General features: G+C 38.6%; 1 pseudogene; it reads left to right on the top strand.

The window, feature by feature from the left end:
* The first annotated feature begins 2,495 nt into the window (after window positions 1-2,495).
* Window positions 2,496-15,423, top strand: LOC102864325 (annotated as a pseudogene).
* The last annotated feature ends 1,882 nt before the right edge of the window (window positions 15,424-17,305 follow it).

Here is a 17,305-nt window from a genome sequence, read left to right as displayed (position 1 = left end):
TGTCCTGTAGAACTCCTGTGTAGATTATGTTTTCCTTGCCCAGTGACGCCTTCTCCCTCCCTCTCTGGCCAGGTTTCGCTGGGTCTGACCTGGAAGACACCTCCTTTGCTGTTATCCGAGGTGACGTTGCCCAGTGACGCCTTCTCCCTTTGCTTCAGGGTTGTTTTCTTTCACCATATCTATTCAATCTGTATGCTGAGCAAATTGTGTGAGCATCTGGACTATTTGAAGAAGACTGTGGCTCAGGCTTCGAGGAGGACTCATCAGCAACCTGTGTTACACAAATGAGACAGCCTTGTTTGCTAAAAGTGAAGAGGACTTGAAGTGCTTGCTTCAAAAGCTAAAATATACAGATTTTAATATGGATTGCACCTCAACATCAAGAACACAAATATTCTCACCACTGAATTGATAAGCAACATAACGCTGGATGGAGAAGAGATTGATGTTGTCAATTACTTAATCTTACTTAGATCTACAATCAAAGCTCTTGATACCAACAGTTAGGAGATCAGGAGACAGAATTGGAAACTCTACCATCAGGGACTGTTCCACATTAATGATAGCAACGATGTCAGTTTGAGGACAAGGGACACCTGATTCAGGCCATGTTCTTTCAATCACCTGCTATTCATCTGACAACTGGAAAATAAATAAGGATGACAGAAATAAAATTGATGCCTTTGAGCTGTGGTGTTGAAGAAGATTACTAATATCCTAAGGACTGGAAAAAAAATCCCCACACAACAACCCCTGCCCCCCACAACAACAAAAAAAATCCCAAAACACACACACACACAACTCCACCCAGATATGTCTTGGAGAAGGTACAGCCAGAGTGCTCCTTGGAGGTAAAGATGGTGAAGCTTTGTCTGACATATGTTGGACATGTTAGGAGGATATTTTTCTTGTAGCAGAACATTATGCTTTAAAAGGTGGAGGGTCAGTGAAAGAGAGGAAGGGCCTCAATAAGATGGATTGACAGAGGACTCCCGCAATGGATTGAAGTATGTGGAGATTCAAGATTGTGGGGATGGCACATGATAGGTCATGGTTCAGATCTGTTGTTCAAGGGTCACTATGCTTGTACTCAGTGGCACCTAAACCTCATTACAGAACAATTCTACTGTGTGATATTGGGTCACTGTGAGTTAGAATGGAGAAACAGAACTGAGAACAGAATTCATCTGTTTTCATCTTAAGTTAATGTGGGAGTAGACCAGCGAGGAGAGTTTTGCCGTGACCCAGAAGGAATGTGACATGGCAATGAAGGACAAGGTACAGATTTTTTAGTCCTTTGTGAAGGGGAATTAGCAAAAATTGGCAGATAATGGTATGTATGCTGTGTGAATGGATATATAGTTAAGAATTTTATATACTTGTTTTGGAATATTGTGTAAATTGGGATAATAAACAACAAGACAGGAAGTCCAGGCAAAGTTGTAAATGTTCTCATCTATATTTCCATGAGATGTATGGGAAGCATTGTGTGCAGGAATATGAGAAGCTAGCCAGGGAACAGAGGCCAGAAGAAGAGCAACATTTAAAAGCTTAAGGATAATGGAATTCTTGGCATGCCTTTTTTCAAACTTCAGACCATTTTTGCCCCCTTAAAATAAATGTTCTACATATTTAAGAAATGTAAGAACTTAGTGGAAAGAACTCTGATGTAATAAGGTTCTAGTGCCAAATTTATCATTAATTAATTTTGTGACCTTTAGCGTGCCACTTAATCTAACTCAGACTGAGCATCCTTATCTCTAAAACTGGCTGGTCTCTGAAATCCCTCTTCCTTACTTTGAAATGCATTATTTCTCATTTGCTTCACTGATTTGAGGACATCATTCAAAGCATGTAGTACATGTTATCATGAGCTTTCTTGTCATATGCTTCCCAAGTAGAAGTGATGGAAAGTGAAACAAAATTTAATGAGTATCCTAACTCTACAATCTTGACCTTAGAAGTTTTAGATATTTGCATCTCAGTGTTATGTGCCATTTAACTTTGACATTTATCTCTTTCTACAATTACTAAAAACAAATGTTAGAGACTCAAAAAGACAATGTAACAAACTGGTAGTAAAATCTGTTGGAACATGTATGAGAATTAGCTGAAAGTTTTCCCAAATTGCCATTATATTTGAAGATGTGATAATTATTATTAATAGTGTACTGTACAAAGGTTTTTTTTTTAAAAAAATAGAATATATACATCATTTCTTAATTTGAGAATGTTACAGTATAAACAGAAAAAAATTTTGAGATCCAGCTGAATATGGAATTCTTAAAGTAACCTAAAATTTCTCATTATATAGACTCTTTAATGAGAGAAATGCCTTATGCCATAGTATTGCCCCAAGGTCTAGGTCCTCATATCCCACATATTGTACATAATAAAAAGCTGCACAATCTGAGATCTAATGCTCCTCTAAGAGAGAGACGGTTGCAGAATATCTTACTACTAATCATTTAATGAAACGACCTATTTCTTCAAACATGACCAACTCTCAGAGCCAAATGGCATTTAACCGAAGACTTTGTAAGGTGAATTAATGTCCAAAAGCATAACTTTATGCCAAGCTAGTAAGTCAAAGAAAATTGTTTCAACCTTCATACAGAAATTAAATGGATATTGATTGATATGAAAGATCTGTAACCCCTCAGGTTAAATTAAGAACCATTGCTGAACACAATTAAAAATTTTTATAATGTGATGCTGTTTTCAGAGAATGTTTTTGTGTAAAATCCATTTTTGTGGTTAATTACCATGTCTAGGGTCCAGGGATAATAGATTAAGTGAAAAGTTGGCTCCAAGAGGAAGAGAATTAGATGAAAGCAAAAAAAAATATTCAGAAGAGATTTATTTTCTACTGATGAATTTGAGTGAGAAGTCAAATAAGCACACCACTTTTATTCTATACTAAAAGTTTTAGAACAAAGTAGAATAAAAATTCAAAGGACGTTCATTCCAGTCAGTGAAGGAGGAAGTAGGAGGGGCTCTACATTTTACTCACAATTAGAAAGCACTCTAGATTAAAGGCCACACTGTATAGTGGCCTACACCACTTAGTATGGTTCTCTACTAACTTGTGGCCTACATGATGATTTACATGGGTTATCAAGTTTTTGAATAGGGTTTGAATACATGAAAAAACAAAACAGAAAGCACTCTATTCTCTATAGGTAAGTTTTGAAGAGTTTTAGTGAATGTGCTGGAGATACTTGGTATAGTAGGTATGTTTGTTCTTGTTGTTATGTGCTGTAGAGTTGCTTCTGACTCATAGTGACCCTATGTACAATAGACCTAACCCTGCTCTATCTTGTGCCAATTGCGCTGCCTTTGGCACACCCATCCCGATTACCCCAGTCATTGAATCAATCCACCTCATAGAGGGTCTTCCCCTCCTGCACTGTCCCTTTCCAAGGACTGGTCTCTCCTTACAACATGTCCCAAATATGTCACACGAAGCCCCAGAATCCTTGCCTCCAAGGAGCAGCTTGGTTTAACCCTCTCCAGGATGAATCTGTTTGTTTTCTTGGCAGTCAATGATATATTCAATACTCTTCTCCAGCACCACAGCTCAAAGGCATCAATTCTCCTTCTATCTTCCCTAGTCATTGTCCAACTCTCCGATGCATAACAAGTGATTGCAAAGACCATAGCCTGTATCAGATGCACCTTAGTCTCCAGAGTGACACCATTGCTCTTCGGTACCCTGGAGACATCCCTAACAGCAGACTTTCCCTTCACAACAAGTTTTTAGATTTCCTGGCTGCTGGTGCCAAGAGTGCTGATCATGGAGCCAAGCAGACTAAAGTTGTTAACAATCTCAATCTCTTCACCATCCATCCTGATGCTGCCAATTGGTCCAGTGGTGAGAATCTTTGTCTTCTTGACATTGAGCCTCAATCCATACTGAAGGCTACAGTCCTTGACCCTTTGCAGCAAGCATTTCAGGTCCTCCTCAGTTTCAGCAAGCAGGGTTGTGTCATCTGCATAACACAGATTGTTAATAGATCTTGCACCAATCCTGACACCACACTTCTCCTCAGAGAGCCCAGCCTCTCAGATAATCTCTTCTGCGTGCAGGTTGAAAAGGTATGGAGATAGGACACACCACTGGTGTATGCCTTTCCCAATTTTAAACCATGCAGTGTTCCTTGCTGTGTTCTGATGATTGCTTCTTGGTCCATGTATAGATTTCGCATTAGAACGATCAAGTGTTCTGGGATTCCCATTCTTCTGAGAGTCAGCCACAGTTTGTTATGATCCACACAGTCAAACACCTTTGCATAATCAATGAAACAGACATTTCTGGTATTCCCTGCTTTCAACTAAGATCCATCTAACATCAGCTTCAATATCCTTAGTACCACGACCCCTTCTAAACCCAGCCTGGACTTCTGCAGTAGGTATAGGCCTTGATTATGAGCAATTTACAAATTTTTAATGGAAATCAATGTTAGGCTCAGGTAACTATTTCATGAAGTGGGGGAGGGGGGAAGGAATTATAGAATTGAAAAGAAAATCTGAAAACATCAAGGATGTTGTGATGATTTAGAGGGGGAAAAAGATGCATTTCTATTTCCAATATGCTGTTAACTGGATGGGTTAGAGCAATATACCTAACTCAACTCTGTCTAACTTATCTTGTCTATGTCTTGGTGTTTAAGATTTATAATTCAGATGTCTTTCCTAGTCAATTATTAACTATTTTTTTCAGAAGTGATTATCGGATTAAAGAGAGAGGATACAAGCCCCACATTACTAAAGGCTGATAAAAGCTCATGAGACCTCATCACTAGGCACTTTCTTTTGTGGAACACTCACCTGGAACACAGCATCCAGTCTACACCACCCACAGTTGCCATTGAGCTGTGCCCCAAGAGACAGTCTATAGGATCCTGGTCCATTGTTCACCAGTTTCAGAAAAAAAACAGCCTACATACCCATGGTCATGTAAGTCATTGGCTTGACAAGTCTGAGTCACTGGGATAACTTCTAGTGAATCACTACACGCAAGGGACATAGAGGACCTAGGTGGCTGAACAAAGACAGAGCTGTTGATCCCAGCAATTGTGGACATATATGCCAGATCAAGCATTTGGGACAATATTGACTTGACACTCTTATAACTGTTCTGCTACTAACCTTATTGTTGTTGTTGTATGCCATCGAGTCACCTGCGACTCATAGTGAGCCTATGCCCAGCAACTCTGAACCCTGCCCTATCCTGAGCCATCTCACTGTCTGCAGTACAACCCCATTACCCCAGTTACTGTGTCAATTCATCTCCCCCAGGATTGTCTTCTCTTGCACTATTCCTCTATCCTTCCAAGCATGATGCCCTTTCCAAGGACTCATCCTTCCTAGCAACATGCCCAAAGTGTATGAGATGGAGCTTCAAAACCCTTGCCTCCATAGAGCAGTTTGTTTTCGCCCTCTCTGAGACTGACATGTTTGTTCTCTTGACAGTCCATGGAATGGTCAATACTCTTCTCCAGCATCACAACTCAAAGGCATCAATTCCTTTTCTTAACAGAAAGAATTATAAAAACACTATGAAAGGAGTTAGACTAAAACTGGGAAGCTCTATAATGTATTATTGATAATATTAAAATTACAAAGAGTAAAATATAAACAAGGATTATACTGCTTTAAACTAGATTATGAGGGTTCAGCTATGATTTGGCCTCCCTCAAGCACACTGGTAGATTGCATGCTCTTTGGGGGAACTCCAACTTTGTTTTAATTTAAAGCAGGTTGCCAAGGAAGAACACATCAAAAAAGGGTCCTTCAAAAAATGTAGCTCACTGTGAAAACAGCAAAGAATATATATTAAGGGGGGAAAAAAGAAAGAAAAGACTAAAAGGCCTTCAATGACATATTCAATAAAGAGATGCCCTGGTAAATTTTACCAGCTAATTGATGCATAAAAGGTTGTGAAGATTAATGTACATCAAAATCAAAACGAAATTGAATTTTTGACATTTTTGCAAATAAAAACCCCAAAGAATACATAGGTGCCTTTTGATTTGTCACAGCTGGAAGACTCTGAATCATGAAGCGTGCTAGGAGAGGCCATTAAATAGCGTTAGATGGTTTGTCAGTGTGGAGAAAAAGTAATTGAAGAACCAAACTGTGTGTATGGACATTGCATTTAAAATATTTACCAAACAGAAACAAAGTGAGACTTTTTCTTCCACAACTAAAGCACCAAGTGTTGATTAGGTAGTCAACAGGAAACTTTAATAATTTAAATTCTTTATTTTTTTGTTATTCAGTAGGATCAAATGAACCTTGGTTAAATATATTTTTTATTGCATTAGAGAAAAATGTATTAGCTTTCTAAACTATTTGTTTTTCCCCTTGTGTGAGCAGAGCACATATTTATATTTTTTTCAGAGCACATACTTAAAGGCAACTTTAATAAGAAAAATATTTGAAAGTAGCAATATATCATCAAATAATTGTAAGAAAGAGAATGTGTACATTTCTTGTCACTAGTTGAGTGAAAAGAACAAACAGGTAAGTCTTGAAGAGGATGCAGCTGGAGTGCTTTTTGGAGATAAAGATGATAAAGCTTCACTTCACATACTCTGGGCATGTTGCGAGGAGGGGCTATTCCTTGGAGAAGGACATGATGCTGAGAAAGGTGGAGGGTCAGAGAAGGGGAGGAAAACCCTCAACCAGGTGGATTGACACGGTGACTGCCACAATGGGCTCTAGTGTGTCAGGAATTGTGAGGAAGGTGCAGGATAAAACAGCGCTCAAGAGCACAGGTTCATAGGGTCACTGAGTCTTACTTGATAACACCTAACAACAACAAAAACAGTTGAGTGAAAATGAATGTGAAATCAATTTCAAATAATTCACTCAGCCTTTCTTGGCCTCAATCTTAAGGGCAATCACTGATTATGTAGAGAACTAGATATTGTTGTTGTTGTTATGTGACACCAAGTCTACTACAATTCCTAGCAACCATAAGCACAATAGCTCTGAACCCTGCTCTATCCTGAGCCAATCTACCTCTGACACATCTACCCTTTCCCCGGTTACTATCTTACCCCAGTTACTGTGTCACTCTGTCTCATCTGGGGTCTTCTTCTCCTGCACAGTCCATCAACCCTGCCAAACATGATCTTTCTCCAAAGACTACATGCTCTCCTGGCTACAAGTTCAAAGTATGTGAGATGGAATCTCAAAATCCTTGCCTCCAAAGATCAGATTGGTTTCACCCTCTCCAGGACAGACTAGTTAGTTTTCTTGGTAGTTCATGGTATATGATCAATACCCTTCTCCAGCACAACAATTCAAAGACATCAGTTTTTGTTCTGTTAGCCTTGGTCTAGCTCTGGTGCAAAGCAAGTAATTGTGAAGATCATGATGTCAATCAAGTGCACCTTAGTCTACAGACTGGCATCCTTGCTCTTCAGCACTCTGGAGAGGTCTTTCACAGCAGATTTTCATAATGCAATTCACCTTTTGATTTCTTGAATGTGGTTGCAAGAGATTTGATTGTGGAAATAAGTGTGCTGAAATTGTTAACACTCTCAAGCTCTTTTCCATCTATTATCATTTTCTTGATGTTGAGCTTCAATCCATATTGCAAACAATAGTCCTGGACCTCCTGCAACAAAAGCCCTCCTCAGTGTCAGCAGATAAGATTGTGTCATCTCCATAATGCAGGTTGTTGATAAGTCTTCCTCCAATCCTGATGCCACATTCCTCCTCATAAAGTCCAGCCTCTTGAATGATCTGTTCTGCATACAGATTGAAACGGTGTGGAGAGAGAACACATTCCTGACACTCCTGACACACTCATTTTCAGATATACACATACACACACACTCACATATATATACACGCATGCACATATATATGCACACATACACATATACATGCAAACATATACATATACATATATATAATATAGAAAATATCAATAATTATAGTATAAAAAATGTTGGGTACTGTTGAATCAACTATGACTTACAGTGAACCTATGAAAACAGATCTGAACTTTGCCCTATCCTGCACCAGCCTCACTCTTCCTGTTATATTCAAGCCCATTGCTATAATCACTGTGTCAATTCATCTTGTTGAGGTTCTTCCTCTCTTTAGCGGACCCTCCACCTTCCCAAGCATGATGCCTTTTCCCAAGGATTGGCCCCTCCTAACAACATGCCAAAAGTAAGTGAGATAAAGTTTCATCACCCCTGCCTCTTTCTCCCTGGCTACACTTTCTCCAAGACATATTTGTTCTTTTGGCAATCCATAGGATATTCAGTACTCTTTTCCAACACCACAAATCAAAGACATCAATTTTACTTCTGCCATTCTTATTAACTGTCCAACTTTCAAATACATAGGAAGTAACTGAAGACACCATAGCATGAATTGGACTTACTTTAGTCTTCAAGCTAATATTACTGCTTTTTAGCATCTTGGAGATATCCTTGATAACATATTTGTTACTGCTTATTTATAGCTTAGCTGAAAAATAATCAAAACAAGCCCACAAAAACCAAAATACAACTTTTAGTCTATCCCACCTGAATTTAAAAATCATCTCAACAATAGCTTTGAGGCACCAAACACAATGATCAGAGATGAGATAACCTACTGGAGGCCTGGAGGACCAGAATCAATGAGAGATGAGCTTGCCTGACTGCCATCTACCTCCAATGATATTCTTAGTATCATGGTGTCTAGTGCCATTATCTCTTCTGAATCCAGCTTTAGATTCCAGCAGTTTTCTATTAGTGTACCAGTCTACTTACTTTCCAATAATCTTCAAAAAAATTTAACTTGTGTGTGATATTGTTCAATAATTTCCACATTTTTTATCATCGTTTTAGAGGATGAAATAAATATGGCTATTTTCCAGTTAGTTTTCCATGTAACTGACTTCCAAATTTCTTGGCAGAGCTGTAACAAGTAGGCATTAATAATTAGGTTAAAGGACAAATGTTGAGCAGCACAAGGTCTTTCCAGGGATACAAACACAATTCTGTTAGGTCCATGTAGAAAAGTGTCTAGGAAACTAAAATTTGGTCTATGTGCTTCTGTGTTGTGTAACATACCAAAAGAGATCAATTGCAACATTAAGAAAGCTATTCTACCATCCAGAACACTGGCTTCAACTAATTTTACCCAAAATAATCTATAGAAATGCTTTTTTTAAAAAAAAAATCGTTTCTATCATTAGAGGCTGGACAAAGTACAACTGTGCAACTGATAGAGCTGCTGAAGTAAAAAACAACAACAACACACACAAAAACAAACAAACAAACAAAAACCTGGTTGGGTAAAACTCATTGCCACAAGAGAGAGAGGAAGTTACTGTTTCTACCTTGGAAGGATACAGCGTTTTGTTTTAATCAGTTACAAAGGATTTATAACTCTAAAATTCTAAATGAGATTAATAAATCAAGGAGAGTTAAAATGAAAACAAGTTTCATAATCAGCTTGCAAATAAACACTGTTGCATATTCTATTAAGGCTAGTCCCAGGCTGAAGCAAGTCAAAACAGATTTTTCAAATATATCCACAGTTCAAAGCTTTTGCAGGGAAACAGATCAGGAGAAACATTTCAATAAATAGCACCGCCATTTAGTAAGAATGATAATAGAGGCAAGCACTCAAAGGTTATCTAACAAAAAGACCCTTCTCCTTGAGTAGACTATTTCTCAACCTCCAGATAACAGTATTTGAGATTCACTTGCAAATGAAAGCCTAAAACATCTAGTCATAATCCATTTAATTCATTCGCATCTTTCACAATGCATGCAGAGTTCTATTACCTCTCAGTTCTTGCAATTATGACTGAGCTTTTTCTATGGATTCACTGCCTCATTGTTTAATATTGATGTTGTGGAGTATGGGCAGTTCTAACAAGCTTCAAGGAAAATTCCAAGTTTCCAGTTTCAGCAGGTACCTAAGAGAGGAAGAATAACTTTGGAGAACAATTACTTATATGATATATAAGTAATTTGTAGGCAATTCAGGTAAATATTTTGGTTCTTCAAAATGCAGTGCAAAAGATCTAACAACAAAGTAGTAACAGCTGCTCATAGACACAAAGAAAAAAGGAAATTGACAATAAAAGCTGGCAGCAAAAATATTTTAAATTTTAGAAAAAGAAAATCCTATATAGAAGACTATGAACATAATGTAGAAGACATTGTTCAGTTCCAGTCTTAGAACAAAAGTGTCAGTTAATTTTGGAGGCAATTGTTCACTCATTCCATGTCTTCCCCCAGTTTCTGGTTCTCCTTCCTCCACTGCTCAAGCAAATGCCTGAATGACCTCTTGCAAGATTTTTAGGATACCAGCCTCTACCTATGAGTTAGAACAGAAATTTTATGAGAATATTAAGCCAATTAATAGGATATCTGCTGAATCTGTGACTCCTAAATCAAAGAAGGAAATCCTATTACATTTTTTATTATGCATAAATAGTCCCAGAAACTGCTGAATGTGTTCAACAACATGTATTATGCACATGACACGACCTTGTCTGAAGAAAGTGAAGAGAACTTGAAGCATTTTCTGTAGAAGATCAAAGACTACATCCTTCACTATGATTTGCATCTCAACATCAAGAAAGTAAACATCCTCACTAGTGGACCTATGCATAACATCATGATAGATGGAGGGAAGATTAAAATTGTCAGCAATTTCATTTTGGTAGGGTCCACAATCACCATCCACTGTAACAGCAGTCAAGAAATCAAACAATGCATTGAATTGGGAAAAACGGCTGTCAAGTGCTTCTCCTAAGTGCTAAAGAGCAAGGATGTCACTTTGAAGACTATAGTGCTCCTGATTCAAGCCATAGTCTTTTCAAATACTTTCTATGCAACAAAAAGTTAGACAATGAATAAAAATGATAAAAGAAGAATCATACTGTTAGAGAATAGTACTGAATATTGTGCTTTTTAGTGCTAAAAGAACAAACAAGTCTATCTTGGAAGAAGACAGGGTACTCCTCAGAAGCAACAATGGTGAAACTTCATGTCACATACCTAGGTCATGTAGTCAGGACAGGTCACTCCTTGGAAAAGGAAATCATGCTGCAAAAGGTGAAGAGTCAGTGAAAGAAAGGAAGATCCTCAACAAGATGGATCAACACCGTGACTGTAACAATGGGCCTGAGCATATCAGAGATAGTGAAGATGGCATGTTGTTGCTGTGTCGAGTCACTTGCAACTCATAGTAACCCTATGAACAATAGCTCTGACACCTGCCCTGTCCTAAGCCAGTCACATTGATCCCAACACACCTGCCACTTTTACTCCAGTCACTGTGTGAATCCATCTCACTTGGGATCTTCCTCTTCTGTGTTGTTCCTCTACATTTCCAAACATGATGTCCTTCTCAAAGGACTGGTCCCTCCTGGACATGTGCCCAAAATATGTAAGACAGAGCTTCAAAATCCTAGACTTCAAGGAGAAACTTGATTTCACCCTCTGTTGGGCAGATCTGTGTGTTCTCTTGGTGGTCCATGATATATCTAGCATCACAACTCAAAGGCATTGACTCATTCTTTTGTTTTCATATGTCTTTCAAGAAACAACATTTGATCAAGAGGCAAAGGTGATGAAGGAGGAAGTTCAGGCTGCTCTGAAGGAATTGGCAAAAAACAAGGCCTCAGGAATTTATGGAATACCAACTGACATATTTCAGCAAGCAGATGCTGCTCTGTATGTGCTCTTCAGGTTGTGCCAAGAAATATGGAGGAAAACTATTTGGCCAACTATTCCCATTCAAAAAAAAAAGGTGACGTGACAGACTGTGGAAATTACCAAACAATATCACTAAGACCACGAAAATGGATTAAGACAATGTTCAGATCTGTTGTTTGTGTTGTTGTTAGGTGCCATCAAGAAGCTTGTGAGTCATAGCAACCTTATGTACAACAGTTCTGAACTCTCCTCTCTCTTGAGCCAACCCCACCGTCTCTGGTAACTCTTTTTCCTATTACCTGAATCACTGAGTCAATCCATCTCATCCAGGGTCTTCCTATCTTGAAATATCCCTCCACCCTCCCAAGCATGATGTCCCTCTCCAAGGACTGGTCCTTCCTTGCAACATGCCCAATGTATGTCAGATGGAGCTTCAGAATCCTTGCCTCCAAGGAGCAGCCTGGTTTCACCATCTCTAGGACAGGCCAGTTTGTTCTCTTAACAATAAATATTTAATATATTTAATAGTCTTCTTTAGCACCACAACTCAAAGACATCAATTTTCTTTCTATCATCTTTAGACATTGTCAAGCTTTCTGATCCCTAAAAAGTAATTATGAAGACTATGGCTTGGACCAGGCACACCTTAGTCTCCAGACTGACATTATTGCTCTTCAGTCCTCTGGAGAGGTGCCTGACAGCAGACTTTTCCCAGAGCAATTTGTCTTTTGGTTTCCTGGTTGCCAGTACCAAGAGTGTTGATTGTGGAGCCAAGTAAATTGTGGTCAACTTGACACAACAAAAACTGGTATTATTGAACATTTTTATAAAATAATTTTAAAGAATTTCTGACCAAAAGGTGGTAAATTCAGAATGTTGTGTTTCTGTGTACTGCCATGTATTAACTGGCCCATACATCCCCCCTCTTCCTCCCTGATGGGTTTTCAGAGGTAGTTTTAATTTTAAGGTGGCGGGGGGGTGGGGGGGGAAAGCCCTGTCTCCTACAGAGCAACTGGTGGATTTGAACTATGTGTCTTTGGAATTACAGTGCAGCTTCTTGCCACTAAACTACCAGAGCTCCCTGTTTATTCTCTTGGGAGTCCATAGTTTGAAATGCAGAGTATAATTTAAAACTACTCCAAATGTTCTGAAGCCATTTTGAGTACATGAACTTGTGAATATTTCCACTGAACTTTTCTTTAGGCCAAATATTTTTATTGTACTAGTAAAAAATACCTGTCATGAAAATTATGCTTAGGATAAAATTGATAACAGCAATTTTAAAGTTTATACAGGAACCTTGGAAAACAGAATTTATATTCATGGGAGAGGTGAAACTCAGAAAATTGGGGTAAAAATGTGTAAGTTAAAGAAGGTAATAAATGTTAATGTACACATGGAAACCATTGAACTGGTGTATGTTTTCTTGTGTACACTCTCAAAAAAACTAAAAAAAAAATCTTTTGAATACTAAAAGAGAAAGAAAGAAAAGCACTACTCAGAAAAAACTCAGTCGTGAGGAAGGAAACAAGGGATTAATCAACTTTTCGTGCACACAATTAAGTTTAAAGTCTCAATACTGTTCACTGATGAAGTGCATTGGTAAAATCTGCTTTCAGTATAGAGATTAAGGTGTGTCTGATCCAGGCCATCGTTTTGGGAATTATTTGCCATGCGTCAGAGAGCTGGACAATGACTAACGATGATAGAATCGTCTATCATCCTTAGAATCAATGCCTTTGGGGTTTGGTGCTGGAGAAGAGTATTGAACATAACATGGCCCTCAAAAAGAGCAAACTAGTCTGGCCTGGAGAAGATAAAACCAAGCTTCTCCTTAGAGGTAAGGATTTTGAAGCTCCATCTCACATACTTTGGGCATGTTGCCAGGAGTTACCAGTCCTTAGAGAAGGACATCATGCTTGATTGATTGGAGAGACAATCCAGGAGATGAAGACATTGGATGAAATAGATTGAGACAATAACTAGGATAATGGGTCAAAGAGTGTGATACTAGCTTAGGATAGGGTAGAGTTCAGAGCTATTGTGCATAGACCCACAGGCAACTAGATGACACATAACAATTGTTCATTGTATCTAGCATATATTTATATTTTGCACAAAATTGTGCCTGCCATTATATGTTGGCATCTCTACACATAAGAAGAATAGAATTTAAAATTGTGTATAATGCCATATATCTAATTTAATCCTTTTCCATAATAAAGTTAATGCAATGCAATAGTTTATGTAGCTACTCATGGTAGTTGGGAACACTTCTCTTTGATCCACTAGCATAAGGTTTCTAATCACTTGCTATGCATCAGAGAGCTGTACAATGACTAGGAATGACAGAAGGAGAATTGATGCCTTTGATCTGTGGTGTTGGAGAAGAATATTGAATGTACCGTGGAATGCTAAGAGAACAAACAGATTCATCCTGAAGAGGGTGAAACCAGGCTGCTTCTTGGAGGCAAGGATTCTGAAGCTTCACCTGACATACGTTGGACATGTTACAAGGAGGGGCCAATTATTGGAGAGGAACATCATGCTTAGGAGGGTGGAAGGATGGCACAGGAGAAGACCCTCAATGAGATAGATTGATTTAGTGACTGGGGTAATGGAGGAGGTGTGTTGGATACAGTGAAATTGGCACAGTATATCTCAGGTTTTGGGGCTATTTTACATAGGGTCTTTGTGAGTCCTAGGCGACTCGATGGCAAGTAACAACAACAACAAAATACCAAGTACTACTCAAAGTGCTTTAGGTGTTATAATATTAAACGGAAGTAATGCTATATTAACTTAACAGAAGAACAACTGATGCCTTTGATTTGTGGTGCTGGAAAAAATGCGCATCTGAAGTGGTTCTTGGAAGCAAGAATGGTCAAGTTTCATTTCACATGCTTTGGGCAGTTGCTAGTAAAGTCTGTTCTTTGGAAAGGGACATATGCTTGGAAAAGTGGAAGGTCAGCAAAGAGGAAGACCTTTAAAGAAATGGAATGGCGCAATGACTGCAGGAATGGGCTCAAGTGTATCAGAGATAATGAGAATGACACAAGATAGGACAGGATTCCAGTGTGTGGCAGGGGGCGGGTGGGGAAGGATCACTGGCAAGATCCCGAGGTGAGGCTTGCGAGCACCTGCCCCTCGCCCCCAGCGCCCACCCGGTAGGCCAGCCCAGCCCCGATCAAGGTAATCCTCATTTTCCCCCTCCACTGGAAGCCACGGCTCTCCAAATTCTACCAGCCTTACAGGGAAGACAACACATCATCAGGGAAACATTCCATTTGTTATTGAAAAGAGATGAAAATGTAATTTCCTAGAAGGAGGATTGTTAATAGGAGGATCTGACAACAAACTGATTTATAGACATTATGCAACATTATATTTTGTCTTCTGTGTGGATTCTTCAGAAAGTGAACTTGGCATTTTAGATCTAATTCAAGTATTTGTGGAAACTTTAGACAAGTGTTTCGAAAATGTCTGTGAACTGGATTTAATTTTCCATGTAGACAAAGTTCACAATATTCTGGCAGAAATGGTGATGGGGGAATGGTATTAGAGACCAACATGAATGAGATTGTTACACAAATTGATGCACAAAATAAACTGGAGAGATCTGAGGCTGGCTTATCAGGAGCTCCAGTCCATGCTATAAAGAATATGAACCTTCCCAAGAAATATTAATGGTGATATCAGTATAAAAGTGACAAACCTGCCCTCTTTTGAATAAAAAAAATGTAAAAGGCTACTCCCAGATAAAATCCAGGGCAGGGGGGGGCGGGTGGAATAAAATAAAAGTATATTTTATCACTGTTAAAAAAAAAAAGATAGGATTCTCATCTATTGTTTATAGGGTTGCTATGAATCATACTTGACACACCTAACAATATATTAACTTATAGGATCTCTGGTGTCTTAGTAAGTAAGCAGTTGCACTGTCATCTAAAGGCAGGCGGTTCAAATCTACAAGCTGCTCTATGGAAGAAATGTGGGCAATCTCCTCCCCTGCAATTTATAACCTCTGAAAGCCCAGTGTACAGTCAGCAACAAATTAGTTCTAATGTGACTGCCATAATTTTGTAGGATTTTTTTCCCTTTTCCCCCCCATATTACTTAAATATTAACACAGAGCAAGGAGACACTACATGGTTCAAAATCACGAAGGGGGTTCGTCAGGGATGTATTCTGTCTCCATACCTTTTCAATCTATACGCAGAACAGATCATCTGAGATGTGGGCTATACGAAGAGGTATGTGGCATCAGGATTGGTGGAAGAATCATCAACAACCTGCGTTACGCAGATGACACAACCCTGCTTGCTGAAACTGAGGAGGACCTGAGGTGCTTGCCGCAGAAGATCAAGGACTACAGCCTCCTATATGGACTGAAGCTAAATGTCAAGAAAACAAAGATTCTAACCACGGGGCCAACTGGCAGCATCAGCATGGATGGTGAAGAGATTGAGGTAGTTAACAGATAGTTAACAGTTTTAATTTACTTGGCTCCAACAACAATAACAACAACAATAATCTCTAAACATCATTTAATGTAGGATTTTTATTACCCCCAGTTTACAATGAAGAAGGTTGAACTTCTTAGAAAGCAAAACAAAGATAACATTCTGGAAAAAATTCTCAAAACTTGAATTGGTTCTAACTTGCACAGGAAGAAATTGTCTTTACAGTGTTTTTGGGCTAGCAGTGCAATTCCCTACAGATTATGCCAGCAGAGGTCTCTACCAGAGGAAAAGATTTACTCTAAACCAGGTTCCAGTGGCTTGGATTTTAGGAGCAGGCAGGACTCTGAATGGAGCAGGGACTTGGAATGCCAATCCTATTTTCATTCCTCATGAAAGCAGAATGCAATAAGGATGTTAAGTAAATAGAAAGCTCTGGGTACAGGATACTGACTTTCCATATAAAAACAATTCATAACTGACTTTTCTGAGAAAGTGGCCATCTTTCTCCCTTGAGACAGGTGGTGGATAGTAGTTTAAAAAAGTTAAAAATTGTGTTTTATCCAGAAAGCACATGAAAAAAATCACATCATCATTAATAATCTAGTCCCAAATACTAATTTTTTTAAAGAAATACAGATGCTAAATTTTTGCTTGGCTGTCAAGTGGTAGCAGTGAATATTAAAAATTAATACCACCATATTAATTTTTTGAAACAGGAGATTAAGGCACTGTAATGTTCCTAAGCAATTATAATGAAAATTGAAAGAAATTAATAAAACTAAGTCACCATTTCTACAATAATCTAACAATGAACAAAATATCAATCAAGAGATGCATAGAAATCTGAAAACAGAAAGGAGGCATGTGCTAAATAGTTGTAGTTTGTTGCCATGGCTTCTAATTCAAAGTGACTCCAAGTATGCAAAGTAGAGTTGTCTTTGAGTATTTTCAAATGTGTGAGCTTTTGAAATAAGAACTCAAGGTTTCTGTCTTCATGTGCCTTTGGCTTGGCTGTGTTTGATCAGGCAAGTTTAGTAGTTAGTAGTTTACCACTTAACTGTTTGTTCAGCCCAGCCACTTATCCCACAGCCAGAGTCAATTTTGACTCCAAGTGCACCTTCAATGGCTTTCTAGGGGTACAAAACTTTATAG

The sequence above is a fragment of the Elephantulus edwardii genome, unplaced genomic scaffold (assembly GCF_000299155.1).
Source record: "Elephantulus edwardii isolate Elephantulus edwardi_28Jun2011 unplaced genomic scaffold, EleEdw1.0 scaffold00084, whole genome shotgun sequence".
NCBI classification, from domain to species: Eukaryota; Metazoa; Chordata; class Mammalia; order Macroscelidea; family Macroscelididae; genus Elephantulus; species Elephantulus edwardii.
The sequence above is the reverse complement of the archived record's forward strand: the minus strand, read 5'-3'. Positions and strand labels throughout refer to the sequence as shown.